General features: G+C 44.2%; 8 non-coding genes and 38 pseudogenes across 8 annotated transcripts; all 46 read right to left on the bottom strand.

Moving 5' to 3' along the window:
- Positions 1-2,534: 2,534 nt before the first annotated feature.
- Positions 2,535-2,649, bottom strand: LOC136725540 (U5 spliceosomal RNA). Its single transcript, XR_010807583.1, has one exon. It is a non-coding gene; the product is annotated as a U5 spliceosomal RNA (small nuclear RNA).
- A 6,407-nt stretch (positions 2,650-9,056) lies between these two features.
- LOC136725433 (uncharacterized) lies at positions 9,057-9,175 on the bottom strand (annotated as a pseudogene).
- Positions 9,176-9,396: 221 nt separating this feature from the next.
- Positions 9,397-9,515, bottom strand: LOC136725519 (uncharacterized; annotated as a pseudogene).
- A 209-nt stretch (positions 9,516-9,724) lies between these two features.
- On the bottom strand, positions 9,725-9,843 carry LOC136725418 (5S ribosomal RNA). Its single transcript, XR_010807571.1, has one exon. It is a non-coding gene; the product is annotated as a 5S ribosomal RNA (ribosomal RNA).
- Positions 9,844-10,048: 205 nt separating this feature from the next.
- Positions 10,049-10,167, bottom strand: LOC136725440 (uncharacterized; annotated as a pseudogene).
- A 216-nt stretch (positions 10,168-10,383) lies between these two features.
- LOC136725496 (uncharacterized) lies at positions 10,384-10,502 on the bottom strand (annotated as a pseudogene).
- A 215-nt stretch (positions 10,503-10,717) lies between these two features.
- LOC136725517 (uncharacterized) lies at positions 10,718-10,836 on the bottom strand (annotated as a pseudogene).
- Positions 10,837-11,051: 215 nt separating this feature from the next.
- LOC136725425 (uncharacterized) lies at positions 11,052-11,170 on the bottom strand (annotated as a pseudogene).
- Positions 11,171-11,389: 219 nt separating this feature from the next.
- Positions 11,390-11,508, bottom strand: LOC136725428 (uncharacterized; annotated as a pseudogene).
- Positions 11,509-11,725: 217 nt separating this feature from the next.
- Positions 11,726-11,844, bottom strand: LOC136725574 (5S ribosomal RNA). The gene has a single exon (XR_010807614.1). It is a non-coding gene; the product is annotated as a 5S ribosomal RNA (ribosomal RNA).
- Positions 11,845-12,060: 216 nt separating this feature from the next.
- LOC136725499 (uncharacterized) lies at positions 12,061-12,179 on the bottom strand (annotated as a pseudogene).
- Positions 12,180-12,396: 217 nt separating this feature from the next.
- Positions 12,397-12,515, bottom strand: LOC136725427 (uncharacterized; annotated as a pseudogene).
- A 217-nt stretch (positions 12,516-12,732) lies between these two features.
- On the bottom strand, positions 12,733-12,851 carry LOC136725562 (5S ribosomal RNA). The gene has a single exon (XR_010807603.1). It is a non-coding gene; the product is annotated as a 5S ribosomal RNA (ribosomal RNA).
- Positions 12,852-13,067: 216 nt separating this feature from the next.
- On the bottom strand, positions 13,068-13,186 carry LOC136725498 (uncharacterized; annotated as a pseudogene).
- A 223-nt stretch (positions 13,187-13,409) lies between these two features.
- On the bottom strand, positions 13,410-13,528 carry LOC136725537 (uncharacterized; annotated as a pseudogene).
- A 223-nt stretch (positions 13,529-13,751) lies between these two features.
- On the bottom strand, positions 13,752-13,870 carry LOC136725460 (uncharacterized; annotated as a pseudogene).
- Positions 13,871-14,096: 226 nt separating this feature from the next.
- On the bottom strand, positions 14,097-14,215 carry LOC136725577 (uncharacterized; annotated as a pseudogene).
- Positions 14,216-14,430: 215 nt separating this feature from the next.
- Positions 14,431-14,549, bottom strand: LOC136725518 (uncharacterized; annotated as a pseudogene).
- A 218-nt stretch (positions 14,550-14,767) lies between these two features.
- Positions 14,768-14,886, bottom strand: LOC136725411 (uncharacterized; annotated as a pseudogene).
- A 209-nt stretch (positions 14,887-15,095) lies between these two features.
- LOC136725445 (uncharacterized) lies at positions 15,096-15,214 on the bottom strand (annotated as a pseudogene).
- A 210-nt stretch (positions 15,215-15,424) lies between these two features.
- LOC136725469 (uncharacterized) lies at positions 15,425-15,543 on the bottom strand (annotated as a pseudogene).
- A 216-nt stretch (positions 15,544-15,759) lies between these two features.
- LOC136725410 (uncharacterized) lies at positions 15,760-15,878 on the bottom strand (annotated as a pseudogene).
- Positions 15,879-16,088: 210 nt separating this feature from the next.
- LOC136725403 (uncharacterized) lies at positions 16,089-16,207 on the bottom strand (annotated as a pseudogene).
- Positions 16,208-16,426: 219 nt separating this feature from the next.
- LOC136725521 (5S ribosomal RNA) lies at positions 16,427-16,545 on the bottom strand. The gene has a single exon (XR_010807580.1). It is a non-coding gene; the product is annotated as a 5S ribosomal RNA (ribosomal RNA).
- A 215-nt stretch (positions 16,546-16,760) lies between these two features.
- Positions 16,761-16,879, bottom strand: LOC136725489 (uncharacterized; annotated as a pseudogene).
- A 220-nt stretch (positions 16,880-17,099) lies between these two features.
- Positions 17,100-17,218, bottom strand: LOC136725407 (uncharacterized; annotated as a pseudogene).
- Positions 17,219-17,428: 210 nt separating this feature from the next.
- Positions 17,429-17,547, bottom strand: LOC136725401 (uncharacterized; annotated as a pseudogene).
- A 209-nt stretch (positions 17,548-17,756) lies between these two features.
- On the bottom strand, positions 17,757-17,875 carry LOC136725444 (uncharacterized; annotated as a pseudogene).
- Positions 17,876-18,084: 209 nt separating this feature from the next.
- LOC136725443 (uncharacterized) lies at positions 18,085-18,203 on the bottom strand (annotated as a pseudogene).
- A 210-nt stretch (positions 18,204-18,413) lies between these two features.
- Positions 18,414-18,532, bottom strand: LOC136725467 (uncharacterized; annotated as a pseudogene).
- A 216-nt stretch (positions 18,533-18,748) lies between these two features.
- On the bottom strand, positions 18,749-18,867 carry LOC136725539 (5S ribosomal RNA). The gene has a single exon (XR_010807582.1). It is a non-coding gene; the product is annotated as a 5S ribosomal RNA (ribosomal RNA).
- Positions 18,868-19,082: 215 nt separating this feature from the next.
- On the bottom strand, positions 19,083-19,201 carry LOC136725488 (uncharacterized; annotated as a pseudogene).
- Positions 19,202-19,420: 219 nt separating this feature from the next.
- LOC136725405 (uncharacterized) lies at positions 19,421-19,539 on the bottom strand (annotated as a pseudogene).
- Positions 19,540-19,749: 210 nt separating this feature from the next.
- Positions 19,750-19,868, bottom strand: LOC136725400 (uncharacterized; annotated as a pseudogene).
- Positions 19,869-20,090: 222 nt separating this feature from the next.
- On the bottom strand, positions 20,091-20,209 carry LOC136725575 (5S ribosomal RNA). Its single transcript, XR_010807615.1, has one exon. It is a non-coding gene; the product is annotated as a 5S ribosomal RNA (ribosomal RNA).
- A 209-nt stretch (positions 20,210-20,418) lies between these two features.
- LOC136725461 (uncharacterized) lies at positions 20,419-20,537 on the bottom strand (annotated as a pseudogene).
- Positions 20,538-20,757: 220 nt separating this feature from the next.
- Positions 20,758-20,876, bottom strand: LOC136725459 (uncharacterized; annotated as a pseudogene).
- Positions 20,877-21,091: 215 nt separating this feature from the next.
- LOC136725507 (uncharacterized) lies at positions 21,092-21,210 on the bottom strand (annotated as a pseudogene).
- Positions 21,211-21,420: 210 nt separating this feature from the next.
- On the bottom strand, positions 21,421-21,539 carry LOC136725458 (uncharacterized; annotated as a pseudogene).
- A 218-nt stretch (positions 21,540-21,757) lies between these two features.
- LOC136725399 (5S ribosomal RNA) lies at positions 21,758-21,876 on the bottom strand. The gene has a single exon (XR_010807569.1). It is a non-coding gene; the product is annotated as a 5S ribosomal RNA (ribosomal RNA).
- A 215-nt stretch (positions 21,877-22,091) lies between these two features.
- Positions 22,092-22,210, bottom strand: LOC136725536 (uncharacterized; annotated as a pseudogene).
- Positions 22,211-22,428: 218 nt separating this feature from the next.
- On the bottom strand, positions 22,429-22,547 carry LOC136725439 (uncharacterized; annotated as a pseudogene).
- A 214-nt stretch (positions 22,548-22,761) lies between these two features.
- Positions 22,762-22,880, bottom strand: LOC136725415 (uncharacterized; annotated as a pseudogene).
- A 208-nt stretch (positions 22,881-23,088) lies between these two features.
- LOC136725497 (uncharacterized) lies at positions 23,089-23,207 on the bottom strand (annotated as a pseudogene).
- A 216-nt stretch (positions 23,208-23,423) lies between these two features.
- On the bottom strand, positions 23,424-23,542 carry LOC136725404 (uncharacterized; annotated as a pseudogene).
- Positions 23,543-23,751: 209 nt separating this feature from the next.
- LOC136725526 (uncharacterized) lies at positions 23,752-23,870 on the bottom strand (annotated as a pseudogene).
- Between the last annotated feature and the right edge of the window lie 54 nt (positions 23,871-23,924).

The following is a 23,924-nucleotide window of genomic DNA, read 5'->3' as shown; positions in this document are numbered from 1 at the left end:
GGCACAAAAAACAGTCCCGCTCTGCATTCTGGTACTTGGCGTTCTTAATAACACCAACAGGGTGTAATCGCATAGACCACTCGAGTATAAAGTACTACATATCCCATCTGTTACAGTTTTTTTTCTTCTTCTGAAACTGCAAGCGCACTACATAAAGTTTGGCAAATGAAGAAATTTGGATGATGAGTTTACAATCTTATAAACAGTATTTAAGTAAACCTAGATATGCAATTCCAAAAAGAACAGCATCGAGATGGAGAAACAGGATAAAAAAATAATAATACAATGTTTATACTTTTTGTATTTTAATTACAGTATGTAATTATTGCCTTTTGATTTACATTTACAGAAAAAGAACGGCGGCAAACGTGGACTACCCAACAAGAAGCAACAAAGTTACTAAAATATCAGATTCTCAGGTAAGCTTCATGCAGCCATACATGTATAATTATAAAATCAATCCAAAAAATAGACCTTGTTTACCCTACAACTGATTTGAGTGTTAATTCTATTTAAGATATAAAAAAATATTTTGTTTTCTGAACTAATAATCTGTGAACATTCTATTATCTCTATAATTTTAATTAATACATTTATTTTATTATTGGTGGAACATTATATTTTTCAGCTCAGATGATTTCACGTACCATCAATTTTTCTGTTAATAAATGTGCAAAAACAAATCAGATGGATAGGCCCTTACATATGAACATTAAGTTAAAGGCCTAGAGTGAGTGTTCTTCACTTCCAGTCATGGCGGGCCACAATCCAGCTCTTTGTAACTCATCAACAACCAAAGACCTGGGAAAAGGGTTAAATGGCTTCAGTTAAGCCAATTAGGTAATTAAGAGCTCAACTGGAAAAAAAACAGCAGGCATAGGGGTACTTTAGGACCACAGTCACTGATATAACCTACAATGTTGTTGTAATGAAAATCAGCAGACAGTGGGCCTCCTCCAGGACTAAGGTTGAGAAGCACTGGTCTTGAAGACCACAATAACAATCGACCTCAAGGGCTAGGGATATTCGAGGTGATGCTAAACCAGTCCTGAATGTTTAAATATAATGTTATTTTCTTGTAGTGTGCCGTTGCTGTTAATGCAACCAGTTATATTGAGCCATCAAATACAGAAGCTGACGAAAGACATCAACATGTAAATTTAGTTGTAAATTTAAAGTGTGTGTGAAAAGTATTTTGTATATGGAGATTAACCCATAGTTTCACAGATAAATTGTGGACCAGTGATATTCAGGATCTTCAAAACAAGTCCTGAATGCTCAAACTTAACATTTCTTTTTTTAGAGTGTCGTTGCTGTCAATCCAGCCAGTGATGTGGAGCCATCAGATACAGAAGCTGATGAAAAACAACATGTAAATTTCCTAAATTAATATGGTGCATCAAAATACTTATTTAGCACTTTCAACAGTTTCTTTGTGATTCCTAAAATTACTTTACAGGCTGGGGCTGGGGGAAGACACTGCGCCCGCCTGGAGAAGCCTGTACAAGCCCCCCTCAATAAGAGAGCTGGCAATCTGCAGTGGAGGGTGTTACACACCATTATTGCTGTCAATTCTTTTATTACTGTTCTTAACCCTGCTGTGTCCGACGCCTGCCCATTCTGTGCTCAGAGAGAGACCGTGTTTCACTGTTTCAGCACTTGCTCTCGGTTGTCACCCATTTTTAGTCTTTTAACTCGTCTTTTTACTGATCTTAACCTGATTTTTAACACAAAGGTTTTTATTTTAGGGGCGCGATACACCAGAAGGACCAAACATGTGGACCAGCTGGTAAACTTCTTGCTGGGCCAGGCTAAAATGGCCGTCTATAAGACTAGGAAGAACAGAGTGTGTGGGGAGGGCAGTGAGGATGCAGTGAGAGTGTTTGCCATGCTGGTCAAGTGCAGAGTCAGACTAGAGTTTAACTATTACAGGCTGATGAATGATTTGGAGAGTTTTGAACAGGTCTGGTGTATTAATGATGCCCTTTGTGAATTGTATGACGGGGAGTTGGTTTTTATTATGTAATTCATTTATAGGGTTTAGTATTTGATGGTTGTTTTGTTGTGTGTATTGGGTTGCTTTCTTTAAAAGTGTACAGATCAGTGGCGGAGTTAATGCTTGTTGGGGGGAGACAAACAAAGGGGAACACTATTTTTTATTTATTTATTTATTTTCTTTTGTATGAATTATTGCGTGTTGCAAACAGGCAATGAAGTCTGATAAAAGTCAAAAAGTCTCTCTCTCTCTCACACACACACACACAGCCAGCAAGACACACAGAGCCAGCCAGCTCAGCGATGACATCACAAACATCTCTCTCAGGTGACTCCTATGACATCACAGAGCACGTACATTCCGTTGCTTGCCGTCTGTCAACCACTCAGTCACTGCCAGCCAGACTGGCTGGCTGACTGGATGGTGGGGCTGCTTGCTGCTGCTGCGTACCTTAGCAAGCTTATTTGCTTGACCGGCCTTCCTCCTCCGCCCACATGCCCACCTATGTCCGATCTGCTGTTCACCTGGATCACAGCTCCGCCCCAACAAGGCAGAGCCTCCCAAGAATGGTACAAACTCACCCACGATCCCCTCCACGGAAAGCTATAGCAAAAGGCAAAAGCATTATACGTAATGAAGAGGAACCCGAGTCCAAGACGCATCCGACCAGCCATACATATTTGTGTGTATTAAAGATCACATTTTATTACATTTAGATTTTCTGTACTTTATTACATCTTTTTGTGATTTTTAAATGTATTGTTTCTTTTCCTTATATATGTATGTATGTATGTATGTGTGTGTGTGTCTGTGTGAAAGTGTATGTGTTTGTGTGTCTCTGTGTGAAAGTGAGTGTGTGTGTGTCTGTCTCTGTGTTTGTGTCTGTCTCTGTGTGAAAGTGAGTGTGTGTGCGTGTGTCTGTCTGTGAAAGTGTGTGTGTGTGTGTGGGTGTGACAGTGTGTATGAGTGTCTGTCTGTCATGTAACTCGCACATCTGTGAGGGCACCATTTTTGCAGAAAGAGATGTACACATTTTGGAGCAACATATGCTGCCATCCAGACATCGTCTTTTCCAGGGACGTCCCTGCATTTTTCAGCAGGATAACGCCAAACCACATTCTGCCCAGATTACAAGCGCATGGTTGCGTAGGCAGAGAGTGCGGGTGCTAGCATGGCCTGCCTGCAGTCCTGACCTGTCTCCGAATTGAGAATGTGTGGCGCACTATGAAGTGCAAATTAAGACAACGAAGGCCCTGTGCAGTTGCGCAGCTGAGGAAATGCATAATGGATGAATGGGGGAAAATCCCGCTTGCTAAACTTAACCAAGTGGTGTCTTCAGTGCCCAAGTGCTTAATAAGTGTTATTAAAAGAAAAGGTGATGTTACATAGTGGTAAACAGTCGACTGTCCCAACTTTCTTGGTTTCTTTTCACTGCTAATGAGATGCTGTAGAGTGAGTTTTCAGGAGCTCTAATCGTATTGATGAGTTCATGCAGCATTTGTAATTGAATTTCAAAAAGAAATCCTTGCTGTCTGGCCTGTGTGTATGAGATGTACTCTGTCAATCTTTGGCTAACAACTGAAACATTGGTAGAACAGAAATGGCAACATAAAAAAGAAAAGTACATTTTAAAAGAGCACATTAAATAGGATGAATATACAGTTTTTTACAATCACTTTGTCACTCATTTCAGAACCTTGATGTCATTTTTCAAAACTCTAGACACAAAACTCAAAACGGTCATCACTTGTAACACAGGCTGTCCAATGTTCAAAACATTGCATTGTGCATTCATATCTTTAAAGAAACCTTGCACTTGCAGACTTGTTGGTTCAAATAATTCATTTATCATGAAATACCATAGTAACATTTATTTAGATCACCCACACAGAAGATACCGATAGTTTCACTGTGTAGTTGTTCGTACAATCATTAAATATTGTAGTACAAAATATGTGATACATGTTTCATTATGGTACTACACATAAATACATCACTGTAAAAGGACTAGTAGAGAGAATACTACAGACACAGTGGAATCATTGAACAAAATCTGAAATGTATTGATGCAATACAATCAAATCACACCATAGGTTTCTTTGAAGCCATGCAACAATAATTAGCTACAAAAAAGAACAAAACTACAGTAAAATGTCAACTGCAGTGTTCCTCACCTGGCTTAGTGTAAAACAAAGGATTGATTACTGTACTTCTGAATTTCCATCAGCCCTGTGTTCAGGTTCAGGTTCTCACAACCATTTTTCACAAGAGGCATCTTGAAACTGAACATACCTGAACATACTCAGTCATCAGCTGCTTCACTCTGTCTGCATTTCTTTCAAAAGGCACACTATACTCTGTGCTACACATTGGTATGCAGTATACAGTCATTTGACAATTGAGAGTAGCCTAATGTTTAGTGCATGCTGAAGACTTGCCGCTTCTCAGTACGGACATTTCTGATGATTGAGGCCACAGTTATTCCTGAGTTGATTCTGAGGTTTGATTGAATCATTGTAGCTGCCTCAGTCATGGTCATGCCATGATTTACAACATGCTCTACAACTATTTCTCGGATTTCACTGGACACTATTTGCTGTTGCTGCCGCTGTCTGGTCCGTGGCCTTGTCCTCTACCACGTTCCCCCAACACCTCTCAAATGAGGCCCATGGCTGCCTCTCTGGTGAGGCCTAAGCCCTCCTCTATGACGAGGCCCACGACCACCTCTCAGAAGGGGTGCATGTCCCCTTCCATTCCTTTGACCACCACGTCTTCCTCCTCCCACTGCTTGACCTCTATTGTGACCTGGATGACTTGCCGGCTCCATGTTATCACTGTGTTGCTGGGGTGGATAGCACTCATTTCACTCGATACTCGTACCACAATGTGAAATCAATCATCAATAACCAGTTGGCAGTATTGGAAAAGCAATTACAAGGGCCTGCATACATACAGTAATGTCAAATCTGATGTGGAAGAACAATCATCTTCAACCAGGTTGGAGCGTTAGTTGCAATGCCTTTAATACACGCAGCGTGGAGAGGAACAGTGACTCAAGTAGATCCCAAAGTCGCTCTGCCTTCATTTTAACAGTCAGAGCTTTTATACACAAAAATCAAAGAGCTGGTTATAATCAGAAAGTCATTACTATGTTATCTTAAAAGTTAGCTAAGCAGAATTTATATCATTATAGGACAGAGTTCATAGATCAACACATGGATTAGGGAGCAGGCACTTCAATCATACTGTTTGACATTGTCTCCAAGATTCTCATCGTAAATAACAAACAGAAATCAAACTACCTTCTGGCCTGACCTTCTAGCTTGACCTTATCTTTCTTAAGTATACAAGAGAGAAAAACAGGTATTAGAGAAAAAATTTCTAACTTTCCTTCCACACTGCAAACATGGTGTGGAAAAGTGCTACATGATGATGAATGATGATGAAATATTACATCCATAGATAATGTAGTCCAACTGGTTCATGCTCCTCGTTTATTGATGTCAATGGATCTCATTATCCTGAAACTTTCATGATCGAAACATGGAATATTGTTTGTCAGTTTCCATAAAATTATGCATTAAGAGTAATGCAACAGTCACTTATCATTTTGAGCAGCTGTATCAATTGATAGTTAAATCTTTGTAATGAAATGAATAGACAGTGATCTCAGATGTAATGTGTGAATTGCATTTTGAAATGGTAATACTTTGATGTTAAGTTGTGTCATTTTAGTTCAATGAACAAATTATCTGAGGTTGATGTGTATTGTATCAAGGTTCTGAAATGAGTGCCAAAGTGATTGTAAAAAAGTGTAATATCAGGGGACAGTGGCTATTAGTGATCTGGCCTTCCGTGGCCTCTGTATTAATGTAACAGGTCACATTGTATGTGTACACTGATACTTGATAGTATAATATAGTATAAGTAAAAAACATACATAGGTATCATAGAAGTATTTTGCAGAAATGATTATGGATAGTTATCAAAATGGAGAGGAAATGCTAAATCCAGTCTCCCCAGGCTGAGCTTCTATTGCTGCACCTGCTGGCCCCACTATATGGATAGAGCCACACCAAGTACAAGAGTCTCCCCATTGCTATTTATATCTCCCTATCCAGTCTTCTATAGGTGTCAGGGTGGGGTGCCTATTCCCCTGCATGCTTTGAAACCTATAGCACCTGGGACGCACACTTGGGATCCGGTTCCTCTGCCCCTCACATACACATGAGGAATCCCAGGTGCTCAATACGTCATACTGTCTCTTTCATCTCATGTGTAAACTATGGACAAATACATGACTAAACGTGTTAAGTTGCTTTTCCCAGAATGCTTTGCGCCACAATATGCAAATAACGGGGACTATGATTGGCTCCCTGACATTACCCACACTGCGACTGATGCTACCCATTTCACTACCCAACAAAGACCCATAATATGCGTGTGTCTGTCTGTCTGTCTGTCAAAGTATGTGTGTGTGTGTCTGTGTGTGTCTGTGTCTGTCTGTCTGTGTGTGAAAGTGTGTGTGTGTCTGTCTGTCTGTCTGTCATGTAACTTGCACATCTGTGAGGGCACCACTAATGCAGAAAGAGATGTACACATATTGTTTATTTTCCATATATATGTATGTATGTATGTATGCATGTCCAATTGCTTTGACAATACAAATGAATTGAATTGAGAGGGAGAGAGAGAGAGTAAGAGAGAGAGAGACAGACAGACAGACATACAGACAGACAGAGAGAGACACACACACACACACACACACACACACACACACACAGAGAGCCAGCCAGCCAGCTCAGCGATGACATGACGAGCCTCTCTCAGCTTACTGCTATGACATCACAGAGCACGTACATTCCGTTTAACAAATCGTTAATCAAAAAAGGTTATAAACACATTGACTACAATACCGGTTAGTAAGACGAAGGTGAGTCTCTCGTTAGTATTATTAGTCAGACATTAAATAACTACGCAGGTTAGTATTTATGTCAGGTAACTTCTCGTTATATATATATCAGTCTCATTTACGTTTAGGTGCCGAGAAAGATCCTATTTGTTACCACAATTTCCCTTAACTGATTATTATTCAATGATTAAGGATAGGCAGGGCCACCAATAATCTAATGTCTATTAACTTGTGTCAATTTCAGACTAAACAGTTAAACAGGAATGAGAAGATATTTCTCGGCGTTGACAGATTTTATTTCTAAAATTATCAACAAAACAGTTTAATGCAACTCACATTTATATTTAAGAAAACTAAATGATATTACACATTCTAGAGTTATGAATCACAGATTAACATTTCTAATTGATTTCTCAAATGTCATGAATCACAAACTCCAAACTGTTAAACTTATGTGAACTTCGTCGCAGAGAGGCCTCTCTGGCTTCGGGCTCAGATAACAGCACACGGCACGAGGTCCGTGTGGTTTGGAACAAAGGCAGTCCGGTTCGGCTTTGTCCAAGAACTTCCACTCAGTCGATGCACCTGGAAGTTGGGGTTTCGCGAATGTAGAGTCTTTTCCAAACAGATTTTCCATTGGTTTGAAGGCTCCAAGGTTGTGCACAAAATCTTCTTTGTAAGCATGGTTCCACCGTAGTTACTTGAAGACGAAGTCTTTGAGGAAAGCAGGGCCCTGTTTGTTCCAAGGGTCAAGTTTCTTAAGACTCAAATAGCTATTTAAGTGACTGACACTTTCGTATTCAGTCGACTTAGTCAATTGTCCAGCTGTAAAACTCCACTGATCAGGTGGGTCTGTGAAGTTATTTATTTAATAAAGTCCTTTAAAATAATTCTTCGCTCAATCTCCTTCTCCCAGTTTAACTCTTCTGTTGCCGGCAAAGACTTGGTTGGTTTCTGATTCCGGTTCTGGCAACAGAGCTACAGGTTGAGCTGTGGCAGCGAGTTTCTGGTTCAGGTGAGAGAGAGAGAGAGAGAAAGACTGTCCGCTGTTCCTTATAGTCTGTCAGAGCAGTAGGTGATTGGTCCCTGAGTTCTTGAGATTGGATTTCGGTTTCAGCCCCCAGTGTCCTATTGGAGGGAGGCTTTATTTATGACTGATGTCAATCCATGCCATCTTTTGGAAATGCCGGTTGGCCTGGGTTCGTAGCTCTATGTCGGGATTTCGGCTCTCATCCACTTCAAAGAGTTTTTATCACCTACAGGCCCCTTTCTCCAGACATCTCATAGCAGAATTCCAAACTATTTGGCCTCTTCTCGGTGCCATCCTCCCCAAAACTGTCACTTTGATGCAAACCAGTTCCAAGCTGATGAGCTAAGGAAATCTGATAATTTTGGGGGGGGAGAGGTCTTCTTTAGATCAGTGCTTCAGCTCAGAGCCCAAATGCTCTTATCCAAATACACCCAACATAACGCTACATATGTATGTATGTATGTATATATGTGTAGAAGGAAAATTAGAAATTATTTTCTTACACCTGTTTTTCTCTCTTGTATACTTAAGAAAGATACGGTCAAGCTAGAAGGTCAGCCCAGAAGATAGTTTGATTTCTGTTTGTTATTTACGATGAGAACCTTGGAGACATTGTCAAACGGTATGACCTACGTGCCTGTTCCCTAAAACCATGTGTTGACCTATGAACTCTGTTCTATAATGATATATGTTCTGCTTAGTTAGCCTTTAAGATAACATTGTAATGACTTTCTAGCATGTATGGATGTATGTATGTATGTATGTATATATATATATATATATATGTATGTATGTATGTCCAATTGCTTTGACAATACAAATGAATTGAATTGAGAGGAAGAGAGAGAGAGAGAGAGAGAGAAAGAGAGAGAGAGAGACAGACAGACAGACAGACAGACAGACAGACAGACAGCTCAGCGATGACATCACGAGCCTCTCTCAGCTGACTGCTATGACATCACAGAGCACGTACATTCCATTGCTTGTCGTCTGTCAACCACTCAGTCACTGCTAGCCAGACTGTCCCTAAGACAAAGTGTACAATACTTCAATTATATCTCCTCCAGACAGATAAAGAGTATTAAGAGCTACGATGAAGTTACCCAGGAGACGTAAAAAGCTTGCATCACCTGGTATTTCCTGGAGGTCACCCATCCAAGTACTAACCAGGCCCTGGCCCGTTTAGTTTCCAAGGTCTGACGAGATCGGGCACGTTCAGGACGGTGTGGCCGCAAGCCGAGATGCCTGGCTGCATGATGTCTCTTAAAGGCTGGCGGGTATTGACGGAATTTCCAGCAAAAAATAAAAAATAAAAAAATTAAAAAATGGAGGGAAAAATAACAGTGCAGGAAAGGGTGTTGAAAGTAGCCGGGAACGTGTACAATTCTTCAATTATATCTCCTCCAGACAGAAAGAGAGTATTAAGAGCTACGATGAAGTTACCCAGGAGACGTAAGAAGCTTGCAGCACCTGGTATTTCTAGGAGATCTCCCATCCAAGTACTGACTAGGCCATGCCCCGTTTAGCTTCCGAGATCTGACGAGACGGGGTGCGTCCAGGACGGTGTAGCCACAAGCCGAGAGGCCTGGCTGCATGATGTCTCTTAAAGGCTGACGGGTGTTGAGGGAACTTCCAGCAAATAAAAAAAGAAAAATGGAGGGAAAAATATCAGTTCAGCAAAGGGTGTTGAAAGTAGCCGGGTACGTGTACATTTCTTCAATTATATCTCCTCCAGACAGAAAGAGAGTATTAAGATCTACGATGAAGTTACCCAGGAGACGTATAAAGCTTGCAGCACCTGGTATTTCCAGGAGGTCACCCATCCAAGTACTGACCAGGCCCTGCCCTGTTTAGCTTCCGAGATCTGATGAGATCGGTCGCGTTCAGGACGGCGTGGCCGCAAGCCGAGAGGCCTGGCAGCATGATGTCTCTTAAAGGCGGGCGGGTTTTGACGGACCTTCCAGCAAAAAAAAGAAGAATGGAGGGAAAAATACCAGTGGAGCAAATGGTGTTGAAAGTAGCCGGGTACGTGTACAAATCGTCAATTATAACACCTCCAGACAGAAAGAGAGTATTAAGAGCTACAATGAAGTTACTCAGGAGACTAAAAAGCTTGCAGCACCAGGTATTTCCAGGAGGTCCCCCATCCAAGTATTGACCAGGCCCTGCCCCGCTTAGCTTCCGAGATCTGACAAGATCGGGCACGTTCAGGTCAGTGTGGCCGCAAGCCTAGAGAGCTGGCTGCATGATGTCTCTTAAAGGCTGGAGGGTATTGACGGAACTTCCGGCAAAAAAAAAAAGAAAAAAGAAAAATGGAGGGAAAAATATCAGTGCAGCAAAGGGTGTTGAAAGTTGCCGGGTACGTGTACAATTCTTCAATTATATCTCCTCCAGACTGAAAGAGAGTATTACGAGCTACGATGAAGTTACCCAAGAGACGTATAAAGCTTGCAGCACCTGGTATTTCCAGGAGGTCACCCATCCAAGTACTGACCAGGACCTGCCCCGTTCAGCTTACGCGATCTGACGAGATCGAGCGCGTTCAGGACGGTGTGGACACAAGCCGAGAGGCCTGGCTGCATGATGTCTCTTAATGGTTGGCGGGTATTGACGGAACTTCCAGCAAAATAAAAAAAAAAAAGAAAAACGGAGGGAAAAATACCACTGCAGCAAAGGGTGTTTAAAGTAGTCGGGTACGTGTACAATTCTTCAATTATATCTCCTCCAGACAGAAAAAGAGAATGAAGAGCTATGATAAAGTTACCCAGGAGACGTAAAAAGCTTGCAGCACCAGGTATTTCCACGAGTTCTCACATTCAAGTACTGACCAGGTCCTGCCCCGTTTCGTTTCCGAGATCTGACGAGATCGGGCGCGTTCAGGTCTGTGTGTCCGCAAGCCGAGATGCCTGGTTGCATGATGTCTCTTAAAGGCTGGCGGATATTGATGGAACTTCCAGAAAAAATAAAAAATAAAAATAAAAATGGCGGGAAAAATATCAGTGCAGCAAAGGGTGTTGAAAGTAGCCGGGTACGTGTACAATTCTTCAATTATATCTCCTCCAGACAGAAATAGAGTATTAAGAGCTACGATGAAGTTACCCAGGAGACGAAAAAGCTTGCAGCACCTGGTATTTCCAGGAGGTCACCCATCCAAGTACTGACGAGGCCCTGCACCGTTTAGCTTCCGAGATCTGACGAGATCGGGCGCGTTCAGGACGGTGTGGCCACAAGCCGAGACGCCTGGCTGCATGATGTCTCTTATAGGCTGGCGGGTATTGACGGAATTTCCAGCATAAAAAAAAAAAAAAAAAATAGAAAAATGGAGGGAAAAATATCAGTGCAGGAAAGGGTGTTGAAAGTAGCCGGGTACGTGTACAATTCTTCAATTATATCTCCTCCAGACTGAAAGAGAGTATTAAGAGCTACGATAAAGTTACCCAGGAGACGTAAAAGCTTGCAGCACCAGGTATTTCCAGGAGGTCTCACATTCAAGTACTGACCAGGTCCTACCCCGTTTAGCTTCCGAGATCTGACGAGATCGGGCGCGTTCAGGATGGTGTGGCAGCAAGCCGAGATGCCTGGCTGCATGATGTCTCTTAAAGGCTGGAGGGTATTGACGGAACTTCCAGCAGAAAAAAAAAAAGAAAAAGAAAAATGGAGGCAAAAATATCAGTGCAGCAAAGGGTGTTGAAAGTTGCCGGGTACGTGTACAATACTTCAATTATATCTCCTCCAGACAGAAAGAGAGTATTAAGAGCTACGATAAAGTTTCCCAGGAGAAGTAAAAAGCTTGCAGCACCTGGTATTTCCAGGAGGTCTCCCATCTAAGTACTGACCAGGCCCTGCCCCGTTTAGCTTCCGAGATCTGACGAGATCGGGCGCATTCAGGACGGTGTGGCCACAAGCCGAGACGCCTGGCTGCATGATGTCTCTTAAAGGCTGGAGGGTATTGACGGAACTTCCAGCAAAAAAAAAAAGAAAAAAGAAAAATGGAGGGAAAAATATCTGTGCAGTAAAGGGTGTTGAAAGTAGCCGGGTACGTGTACAATTCTTTAATTAAATCTCCTCCAGACTGAAAGAGAGTATTAAGAGCTACGATGAAGTTACCCAGGAGACGTAAAAAGCTTGCAGGACCTGGTATTTCCAGGAGGTCAACAATCCAAGTACTGACCAGGCCCTGCCCCGTTTAGCTTCCGAGATCTGACGAGATTGGGGGCATTTAGGACGGTGTGGCCGCAAGCCAAGAGGCCTGGCTGCATGATGTCTCTTAAAGGCTGGCGGGTATTGACGGAATTTCCAGCATAAAAAAAAAAAAAAAAATAGAAAAATGGAGGGAAAAATATCAGTGCAGGAGAGTGTTTGAAAGTAGCCAGGTACGTGTACAATTCTTCAATTATATCTCCTCCAGACTGAAAGAGAGTATTAAGAGCTACGATAAAGTTACCCAGGAGACGTAAAAGCTTGCAGCACCAGGTATTTCCAGGAGGTCTCACATTCAAGTACTGACCAGGTCCTACCCCGTTTAGCTTCCGAGATCTGACGAGATCGGGCGCGTTCAGGATGGTGTGGCAGCAAGCCGAGATGCCTGGCTGCATGATGTCTCTTAAAGGCTGGAGGGTATTGACGGAACTTCCAGCAGAAAAAAAAAAAGAAAAAGAAAAATGGAGGCAAAAATATCAGTGCAGCAAAGGGTGTTGAAAGTTGCCGGGTACGTGTACAATACTTCAATTATATCTCCTCCAGACAGAAAGAGAGTATTAAGAGCTACGATAAAGTTTCCCAGGAGAAGTAAAAAGCTTGCAGCACCTGGTATTTCCAGGAGGTCTCCCATCTAAGTACTGACCAGGCCCTGCCCCGTTTAGCTTCCGAGATCTGACGAGATCGGGCGCATTCAGGACGGTGTGGCCACAAGCCGAGACGCCTGGCTGCATGATGTCTCTTAAAGGCTGGAGGGTATTGACGGAACTTCCAGCAAAAAAAAAAAGAAAAAAGAAAAATGGAGGGAAAAATATCTGTGCAGTAAAGGGTGTTGAAAGTAGCCGGGTACGTGTACAATTCTTTAATTAAATCTCCTCCAGACTGAAAGAGAGTATTAAGAGCTACGATGAAGTTACCCAGGAGACGTAAAAAGCTTGCAGGACCTGGTATTTCCAGGAGGTCAACAATCCAAGTACTGACCAGGCCCTGCCCCGTTTAGCTTCCGAGATCTGACGAGATTGGGGGCATTTAGGACGGTGTGGCCGCAAGCCAAGAGGCCTGGCTGCATGATGTCTCTTAAAGGCTGGCGGGTATTGACGGAACTTCCAGCAAATAAAAAAATAAAAAGAAAAAAAGAAAAACGGAGGGAAAAAAATCAGTGCCGCAAAGGGTGTTGAAAGTAGCCAGGTACGTGTACAATTCTTCAATTAAATCTCCTCCAGACAGAAAGAGAGTATTAAAAGCTACGACGAAGTTCCCCAGGTGACGAAAAAAGCTTGCAGCGCCTGGAATTTCCAGAAGGTCTCACATTCAAGTAATGACCAGGCCCTGCCCAGTTTAGCTTCCGAGAGCTGACGAGATGGGGCGCGTTCAGGACAGTGTGGCCGCAAGCCAAGACGCCTGGCTGCATGATGTCTCTTAAAGGTTGGCGGGTATTGACGGAACTTCCAGCAGAAAAAATAAATAATAATAAAATTAAAATATTGATGGAAAAATATCAGTGCAGCAAAGGGTGTTGACAGTAGCTGGGTACGTGTACAATACTTCAATTATATCTCCTCCAGACAGAAAGAGAGTATTAAGAGCTACGATAAACTTACCCAGCCGACGTAAAAAGCTTGCAGCACCTGGTATTTCCAGGAGGTCTCCCATCCAAGTACTGACCAGGCCCTGCCCCACTCAGTTTCCGAGATCTTACGAGATCGGACGCGTTCAGGACGGTGTGGCCGCAAGCCGAGATGCCTGGCTGCATGATGTCTCTTAAAGGCTGGCGGGTATTGACGGAACTGCCAGCAATAAAAAAAAAAAAAAAAAAAGAAATAGAAAAATGGAGGGAAAAATATCAGTGCAGCAAAGGGTGTTGAAAGTATCCTAGTACGTGTACAATTCTTCAATTATATCTCCTGGAGACAGAAAGAGAGTATTAAGAGCTACGATGAAGTTACCCAGGAGACGTAAAAGGCTTGCAGCACCTGGTATTTCTAGGAGGTCTCCCATCCAAGTACTGACGAGGCCCTGCCCCGTTTAGCTTCCGAGATCTGACGAGATCGGGCGCATTCAGGACGGTGTGGCTGCAAGCCGAGAGGCCTTGCTGCATGATGTCTCTTAAAGGTTGGCGGGTATTGACGAAACTTCCAGCAAAAAAAAAAAAAAAAAAGAAAAATGGATGGAAAAATATCAGTGCAGCAAAGGGTGTTGACAGTAGCTGGGTACGTGTACAATACTTCAATTATATCTCCTCCAGACAGATAGAGAGTATTAAGAGCTACGATAAAGTTACCCAGGAGACGTAAAAGCTTGCAGCACCAGGTATTTCCAGGAGGTCTCACATTCATGTACCGACCAGGTCCTGCCCCGTTTAGCTTCCAAGATCTGACAAGATCGGGCGAGTTCAGGATGGTGTGGCCGCAAGCCGAGATGCCTGGCTGCATGATGTCTCTTAAAGGCTGGCGGGTATTGAGGGAATTTCCAGCAAAAAAAAAAAAAAAAAAAAAAAAAAATGCATGGAAAAATATCAGTGCAGCAAAGGGTGTTGACAGTAGCTGGGTACGTGTACAATACTTCAATTATGTCTCCTCCAGACAGAAAGAGAGTATTAAGAGCTACGATGAAGTTACCCAGGAGACAAAAAAGCTTGCAGCACCAGGTATTTCCAGGAGGTCACCCATCCAAGTACTGACCAGGCCCTGCCCCTTTTACCTTCCGAGATCTTACGAGATCGGGCGCATTCAGGACGGTGTGGCCACAAGCCGAGAGGCCTGGCTGCATGATGTCTCTTAAAGGTTGGCGGATATTGACGAACTTCCAGCAAAAAAAAAAAAGAAAAATGGAGGGAGAAATATCAGTGCAGCAAAGGCTGTTGAAAGTAGCCGTGTACGTGTACAATACTTCAATTATATCTCCTCCAGACAGAAAGAGAGTACTAAGAGCTACGATGAAGTTACCCAGGAGACGTAAAAAGCTTGCAGCACCTGGTATTTCCAGGAGGTCACACATCCAAGTACTGACCAGGTCCTGCCCCGTTTAGCTTTCGAGATCTTACGAGATCGGGCGCGTTCAGGACGGTGTGGCCACAAGCCGAGAGGCCTGGCTGCATGATGTCTCTTAAAGGTTGGCGGGTATTGACGGAACTTCCAGCAAAAAAAAAAAAAAAAAATAGAGGGAAATATACCAGTGCAGCAAAGGGTGTTGAAAGTAGCCGGGTACGTGTACAATTCTTCAATTATATCTCCTGGAGACAGAAAGAGAGTTTTAAGAGCTACGATGAAGTTACCCAGGAGACGTAAAAAGCTTGCAGCACCTGGTATTTCCAGGAGGTCACACATCCAAGTACTGACTAGGCCCTGCCCCGTTTAGCTTCCGAAATCTGATATGATCGGGCGCGTTCAGGACGGTGTGACTACAAGCCAAGAGGCCTGGCTGCATGATGTCTCTTAAAGGCTGGCGGATATTGACGGAACTTCCAGCAAAAAAAAAAAAAAAAAAGAAAAATGGATGGAAAAATATCAGTGCAGCAAAGGGTGTTGACAGTAGCTGGGTACGTGTACAATTCTTCAATTATATCTCCTGGAGACAGAAAGAGAGTATTAAGAGCTACGATGAAGTTACCCAGGAGACGTAAAAAGCTTGCAGCACCTGGCATTTCCAGGAGGTCACCCATCCAAGTACTGACCAGGCCCTGCCCCGTTTAATTTCCAAGATCTGACGAGATCGGGGGCGTTCAGGACGGTGTGGCTGCAAGCCAAGAGGCCGGGCTGCATGATGTCTCTTAATGGTTGGCGGGTTTTGACGGAACATCCAGCAAAAAAAAAAAAGAGAAATGGAGGGAGAAATACCAGTGCAGCAAAGGGTGTTGAAAGTAGCCGGGTACGTGTACAATTCTTCAATTATATCTCCTGCAGACAGAAAGAGAGTATTAAGAGCTACGATGAAGTTACCCAGGAGACGTAAAAAGCTTGCAGCACCTGGTATTTCTAGGAGGTCAGCCATCCAAGTACTGACCAGGCCCTGCCCCGTTTAGCTTCCGAGATCTTACGAGATCGGGCGCATTCAGGACGGTGTGGCCACAAGCCGAGAGGCCTGGCTGCATGATGTCTCTTAAAGGTTGGCGGGTATTGACGGAACTTCCAGCAAAAAAAAAAAAAAAAAAAAAGAAAAATGGATGGAAAAATATCAGTGCAGCAAAGGGTGTTGACAGTAGCTGGGTACGTGTACAATACTTCAATTATATCTCCTGGAGACAGAAAGAGAGTATTAAGAGCTACGATGAAGTTACCCAGGAGACGTAAAAGGCTTGCAGCACCTGGTATTTCTAGGAGGTCTCCCATCCAAGTACTGACCAGGCCCTGCCCCGTTTAGCTTCCGAGATCTGACGAGATCGGGCGCATTCAGGACGGTGTGGCCGCAAGCCGAGAGGCCTGGCTGCATGATGTCTCTTAAAGGTTGGCGGGTATTGACGGAACTTCCAGCAAAAAAAAAAAAAAAAAAGAAAAATGGATGGAAAAATATCAGTGCAGCAAAGGGTGTTGACAGTAGCTGGGTACGTGTATAATACTTCAATTATATCTCCTCCAGACAGATAGAGAGTATTAAGAGCTACGATAAAGTTACCCAGGAGACGTAAAAGCTTGCAGCACCAGGTATTTCCAGGAGGTCTCACATTCATGTACCGACCAGGTCCTGCCCCGTTTAGCTTCCAAGATCTGACGAGATCGGGCGAGTTCAGGATGGTGTGGCCGCAAGCCAAGATGCCTGGCTGCATGATGTCTCTTAAAGGCTGGCGGGTATTGAGGGAATTTCCAGCAAAAAAAAAAAAAAAAAAAATAGAAAAATGGAGGGAAAAATATCAGTGCAGGAAAGGGTGTTGAAAGTAGCCGGGTACGTGTACAATTCTTCAATTATTTCTCCTGGAGACATAAAGAGAGTATTAAGAGCTACGATGAAGTTACCCAGGAGACGTAAAAAGCTTGCAGCACCTGGCATTTCCAGGAGGTCACCCATCCAAGTACTGACCAGGCCCTGCCCCGTTTAAATTCCAAGATCTGATGAGATCGGGGGCGTTCAGGACGGTGTGGCTGCAAGCCAAAAAGCCGGGCTGCATGATGTCTCTTAATGGTTGGCGGGTTTTGACGGAACATCCAGCAAAAAAAAAAAATAGAAATGGAGGGAGAAATTCCAGTGCAGCAAAGGGTGTTGAAAGTAGCCGGGTACGTGTACAATTCTTCAATTATATCTCCTGCAGACAGAAAGAGAGTATTAAGAGCTACGATGAAGTTACCCAGGAGACGTAAAAAGCTTGCAGCACCTGGTATTTCTAGGAGGTCAGCCATCCAAGTACTGACCAGGCCCTGCCCCGTTTAGCTTCCGAGATCTTACGAGATCGGGCGCATTCAGGACGGTGTGGCCACAAGCCGAGAGGCCTGGCTGCATGATGTCTCTTAAAGGTTGGCGGATATTGACGAACTTCCAGCAAAAAAAAAAAAGAAAAATGGAGGGAGAAATATCAGTGCAGCAAAGGCTGTTGAAAGTAGCCGTGTACGTGTACAATACTTCAATTATATCTCCTCCAGACAGAAAGATAGTACTAAGAGCTACGATGAAGTTACCTAGGAGACGTAAAAAGCTTGCAGCACCTGGTATTTCCAGGAGGTCACACATCCAAGTACTGACCAGGTCCTGCCCCGTTTAGCTTTCGAGATCTTACGAGATCGGGCGCGTTCAGGACGGTGTGGCCACAAGCCGAGAGGCCTGGCTGCATGATGTCTCTTAAAGGTTGGCGGGTATTGACGAACTTCCAGCAAAAAAAAAAAAGAAAAATGGAGGGAGAAATATCAGTGCAGCAAAGGCTGTTCAAAGTAGCCGTGTACGTGTACAATACTTCAATTATATCTCCTCCAGACAGATAGAGAGTACTAAGAGCTACGATGAAGTTACCCAGGAGACGTAAAAAGCTTGCAGCACCTGGTATTTCCAGGAGGTCACACATCCAAGTACTGACCAGGTCCTGCCCCGTTTAGCTTTCGAGATCTTACGAGATCGGGCGCGTTCAGGACGGTGTGGCCACAAGCCGAGAGGCCTGGCTGCATGATGTCTCTTAAAGGTTGGCGGGTATTGACGGAACTTCCAGCAAAAAAAAAAAAAAAAAATAGAGGGAAATATACCAGTGCAGCAAAGGGTGTTGAAAGTAGCCGGGTACGTGTACAATTCTTCAATTATATCTCCTGGAGACAGAAAGAGAGTTTTAAGAGCTACGATGAAGTTACCCAGGAGACGTAAAAAGCTTGCAGCACCTGGTATTTCCAGGAGGTCACACATCCAAGTACTGACTAGGCCCTGCCCCGTTTAGCTTCCGAAATCTGATATGATCGGGCGCGTTCAGGACGGTGTGACTACAAGCCAAGAGGCCTGGCTGCATGATGTCTCTTAAAGGCTGGCGGATATTGACGGAACTTCCAGCAAAAAAAAAAAAAAAAAAGAAAAATGGAGGGAGAAATATCAGTGCAGCAAAGGCTGTTGAAAGTAGCCGGGTACGTGTACAATTCTTCAATAATATCTCCTCCAGACTGAAAGAGAGTATTAAGAGCTACGATGAAGTTACCCAGGAGACGTAAAAAGCTTGCAGCACCTGGTATTTCCAGGAGGTCACCCAACCAAGTACTGGCCAGACCCTGCCCCGTTTAGCTTCCGAGATCTGACGAGATCGGGCGCATTCAGGACGGTGTGGCCGCAAGCCGAGAGGCCTGGCTGCATGATGTCTCTTAAAGGTTGGCGGGTATTGACGGAACTTCCAGCAAAAAAAAAAAAAAAAAAGAAAAATGGATGGAAAAATATCAGTGCAGCAAAGGGTGTTGACAGTAGCTGGGTACGTGTACAATACTTCAATTATATCTCCTCCAGACAGATAGAGAGTATTAAGAGCTACGATAAAGTTACCCAGGAGACGTAAAAGCTTGCAGCACCAGGTATTTCCAGGAGGTCTCACATTCATGTACCGACCAGGTCCTGCCCCGTTTAGCTTCCAAGATCTGACGAGATCGGGCGAGTTCAGGATGGTGTGGCCGCAAGCCGAGATGCCTGGCTGCATGATGTCTCTTAAAGGCTGGCGGGTATTGAGGGAATTTCCAGCAAAAAAAAAAAAAAAAAAATAGAAAAATGGAGGGAAAAATATCAGTGCAGGAAAGGGTGTTGAAAGTAGCCGGGTACGTGTACAATTCTTCAATTATTTCTCCTGGAGATATAAAGAGAGTATTAAGAGCTACGATGAAGTTACCCAGGAGACGTAAAAAGCTTGCAGCACCTGGCATTTCCAGGAGGTCACCCATCCAAGTACTGACCAGGCCCTGCCCCGTTTAAATTCCAAGATCTGATGAGATCGGGGGCGTTCAGGACGGTGTGGCTGCAAGCCAAGAGGCCGGGCTGCATGATGTCTCTTAATGGTTGGCGGGTTTTGACGGAACATCCAGCAAAAAAAAAAAAGAGAAATGGAGGGAGAAATTCCAGTGCAGCAAAGGGTGTTGAAAGTAGCCGGGTACGTGTACAATTCTTCAATTATATCTCCTGCAGACAGAAAGAGAGTATTAAGAGCTACGATGAAGTTACCCAGGAGACGTAAAAAGCTTGCAGCACCTGGTATTTCTAGGAGGTCAGCCATCCAAGTACTGACCAGGCCCTGCCCCGTTTAGCTTCCGAGATCTTACGAGATCGGGCGCATTCAGGACGGTGTGGCCACAAGCCGAGAGGCCTGGCTGCATGATGTCTCTTAAAGGTTGGCGGGTATTGACGGAACTTCCAGCAAAAAAAAAAAAAAAAAAAAAAAAAGAAAAATGGATGGAAAAATATCAGTGCAGCAAAGGGTGTTGACAGTAGCTGGGTACGTGTACAATACTTCAATTATGTCTCCTCCAGACAGAAAGAGAGTATTAAGAGCTACGATGAAGTTACCCAGGAGACAAAAAAGCTTGCAGCACCAGGTATTTCCAGGAGGTCACCCATCCAAGTACTGACCAGGCCCTGCCCTTTTTACCTTCCGAGATCTTACGAGATCGGGCGCATTCAGGACGGTGTGGCCACAAGCCGAGAGGCCTGGCTGCATGATGTCTCTTAAAGGTTGGCGGATATTGACGAACTTCCAGCAAAAAAAAAAAAGAAAAATGGAGGGAGAAATATCAGTGCAGCAAAGGCTGTTGAAAGTAGCCGGGTACGTGTACAATTCTTCAATAATATCTCCTCCAGACTGAAAGAGAGTATTAAGAGCTACGATGAAGTTACCCAGGAGACGTAAAAAGCTTGCAGCACCTGGTATTTCCAGGCGGTCTCACATTCATGTACTAACCAGGTCCTGCCCCGTTTAGCTTCCGAGATCTGACGAGATCGGGCGCGTTCAGTATGGTGTGGCCGCAAGCCGAGATGCCTGGCTGCATGATGTCTCTTAAAGGATGACGGGTATTGACGGAATTTCCAGCAAAAAAAAAAAAAAAAAAAAATAGAAAAATGGAGGGAAAAATATCAGTGCAGCAAAGGGTGTTGAAAGTAGCCGGGTACGTGTACAATTCTTCAATTATATCTCCTCCAGACAGAAAGAGAGAATTAAGAGCTACGATAAAGTTACCCAGGAGATGTAAAACCTTGCAGCACCTGGTATTTCCAGGAGGTCTCCCATCCAAGTACTGACCAGGTCCTGCCCCATTTAGCTTTCGAGATCTTACGAGATCGGGCGCGTTCAGGACGGTGTGGCCACAAGCTGAGAGGCCTGGCTGCATGATGTCTCTTAAAGGTTGGCGGGTATTGACGGAACTTCCAGCAAAAAAAAAAAAAAAAAAAAAAAATGGAGGGAAAAATATCAGTGCAGCAAAGGATGTTGACAGTAGCTGGGTACGTGTACAGTACTTCAATTATATCTCCTCCAGACAGATAGAGAGTATTAAGAGCTACGATAAAGTTACCCAGGAGACGTAAAAGCTTGCAGCACGAGGTATTTCAAGGAGGTCTCACATTCATGTACTGACCAGGTCCTGCCCCGTTTAGCTTCCAAGATCTGACGAGATCGGGCGCGTTCAGGATGGTGTGGCCGCAAGCCGAGATGCCTGGCTGCATGATGTCTCTTAAAGGCTGGCGGGTATTGACGGAACTGCCAGCAAAAAAAAAAAAGAAAAATAGAGGGAAATATACCAGTGCAGCAAAGGGTGTTGAAAGTAGCCGGGTACGTGTACCATTCTTCAATTATATCTCCTGGAGACAGAAAGAGAGTTTTAAGAGCTACGATGAAGTTACCCAGGAGACGTAAAAAGCTTGCAGCACCTGGTATTTCCAGGAGGTCACACATCCAAGTACTGACCAGGCCCTGCCCCGTTTAGCTTCCGAAATCTGATATGATCGGGCGCGTTCAGGACGGTGTGACTACAAGCCAAGAGGCCTGGCTGCATGATGTCTCTTAAAGGCTGGCGGATATTGACGGAACTTCCAGGAAAAAAATAAAATAAAAAGAAAAATGGAGGGAAAAATATCAGTGCAGCAAAGGGTGTTTTAATAGTAGCCTAGTACGTGTACAATTCTTCAATTATATCTCCTAGAGACAGAAAGAGAGTATTAAGAGCTACGATGAAGTTACCCAGGAGACGTAAAAGGCTTGCAGCACCTGGTATTTCTAGGAGGTCTCCCATCCAAGTACTGACCAGGCCCTGCCCCGTTTAGCTTCCGAGATCTGACGAGATCGGGCGCATTCAGGACGGTGTGGCCGCAAGCCGAGAAGCCTGGCTGCATGATGTCTCTTAAAGGTTGGCGGGTATTGACGGAACTTCCAGCAAAAAAAAAAACAAAAAAGAAAAATGGATGGAAAAATATCAGTGCAGCAAAGGGTGTTGACAGTAGCTGGGTACGTGTACAATACTTCAATTATATCTCCTCCAGACAGATAGAGAGTATTAAGAGCTACGATAAAGTTACCCAGGAGACGTAAAAGCTTGAAGCACCAGGTATTTCCAGGAGGTCTCACATTCATGTACCGACCAGGTCCTGCCCCGTTTAGCTTTCAAGATCTGACGAGATCGGGCGAGTTCAGGATGGTGTGGCCGCAAGCCAAGATGCCTGGCTGCATGATGTCTCTTAAAGTCTGGCGGGTATTGACGGAATTTCCAGCAAAAAAAAAAAAAAAAAAATAGAAAAATGGAGGGAAAAATATCAGTGCAGGAAAGGGTGTTGAAAGTAGCCGGGTACGTGTACAATTCTTCAATTATATCTCCTGGAGACAGAAAGAGAGTATTAAGAGCTACGATGAAGTTACCCAGGAGACGAAAAAGCTTGCAGCACCTGGCATTTCCAGGAGGTCACCCATCCAAGTACTGACCAGGCTCTGCCCCGTTTAAATTCCAAGATCTGATGAGATCGGGGGCGTTCAGGACGGTGTGGCTGCAAGCCAAGAGGCTGGGCTGCATGATGTCTCTTAAAGGTTGGTGGGTATTGACGGAACTTCCAGCAAAAAAAAAAAAAAAAAGAAAAATGGATGGGAAAATATCAGTGCAGCAAAGGGTGTTGACAGTAGCTGGGTACGTGTACAATACTTCAATTATGTCTCCTCCAGACAGAAAGAGAGTATTAAGAGCTACGATGAAGTTACCCAGGAGACAAAAAAGCTTGCAGCACCAGGTTTTTCCAGGAGGTCACCCATCCAAGTACTGACCAGGCCCTGCCCCTTTTACCTTCCGAGATCTTACGAGATCGGGCGCATTCAGGACGGTGTGGCCACAAGCCGAGAGGCCTGGCTGCATGATGTCTCTTAAAGGTTGGCGGATATTGACGAACTTCCAGCAAAAAAAAAAAAGAAAAATGGAGGGAAAAATATCAGTGCAGCAAAGGCTGTTGAAAGTAGCCGTGTACGTGTACAATACTTCAATTATATCTCCTCCAGACAGAAAGAGAGTACTAAGAGCTACGATGAAGTTACCCAGAAGACAAAAAAGCTTGCAGCACCAGGTATTTCCAGGAGGTCACCCATCCAAGTACTGACCAGGCCCTGCCCCTTTTACCTTTCAAGATCTGACGATATCGGGTGCGTTCAGGACGGTGTGGCCGAAAGCCAAGAAGCCTGGCTGCATGATGTCTCTTTAGGCTGGTGGGTATTGACGGAACTTCCAGCAAAAAAAAAAAAAAAAAAAGAAAAATGGAGGGAGAAATATCAGTGCAGCAAAGGCTGTTGAAAGTAGCCGGGTACGTGTACAATACTTCAATTATATCTCCTCCAGAGTGAAAGAGAGTATTAAGAGCTACGATGAAGTTACCCAGGGGACGTAAAAAGCTTGCAGCACCTGGCATTTCCAGGAGGTCACCCATCCAAGTACTGACCAGGCCCTGCCCCGTTTAAATTCCAAGATCTGATGAGATCGGGGGCGTTCAGGACGGTGTGGCTGCAAGCCAAGAGGCCGGGCTGCATGATGTCTCTTAATGGTTGGCGGGTTTTGACGGAACATCCAGCAAAAAAAAAAAAGAGAAATGGAGGGAGAAATACCAGTGCAGCAAAGGGTGTTGACAGTAGCTGGATACGTGTACAATACTTCAATTATATCTCCTCCAGACAGATAGAGAGTATTAAGAGCTACGATAAAGTTACACAGGAGACGTAAAAGCTTGCAGCACGAGGTATTTCCAGGAGGTCTCACATTCATGTACTGACCAGGTCCTGCCCCGTTTAGCTTCCGATATCTGACGAGATCCGGCGCGTTCAGGATGGTGTGGCCGCAAGCCGAGATGCCTGGCTGCATGATGTCTCTTAAAGGCTGGCGGGTATTGACGGAACT

Source organism: Amia ocellicauda, unplaced genomic scaffold (genome assembly GCF_036373705.1).
Source record: "Amia ocellicauda isolate fAmiCal2 unplaced genomic scaffold, fAmiCal2.hap1 HAP1_SCAFFOLD_213, whole genome shotgun sequence".
NCBI classification, from domain to species: domain Eukaryota; kingdom Metazoa; phylum Chordata; class Actinopteri; order Amiiformes; family Amiidae; genus Amia; species Amia ocellicauda.
The sequence above is the reverse complement of the archived record's forward strand: the minus strand, read 5'-3'. Positions and strand labels throughout refer to the sequence as shown.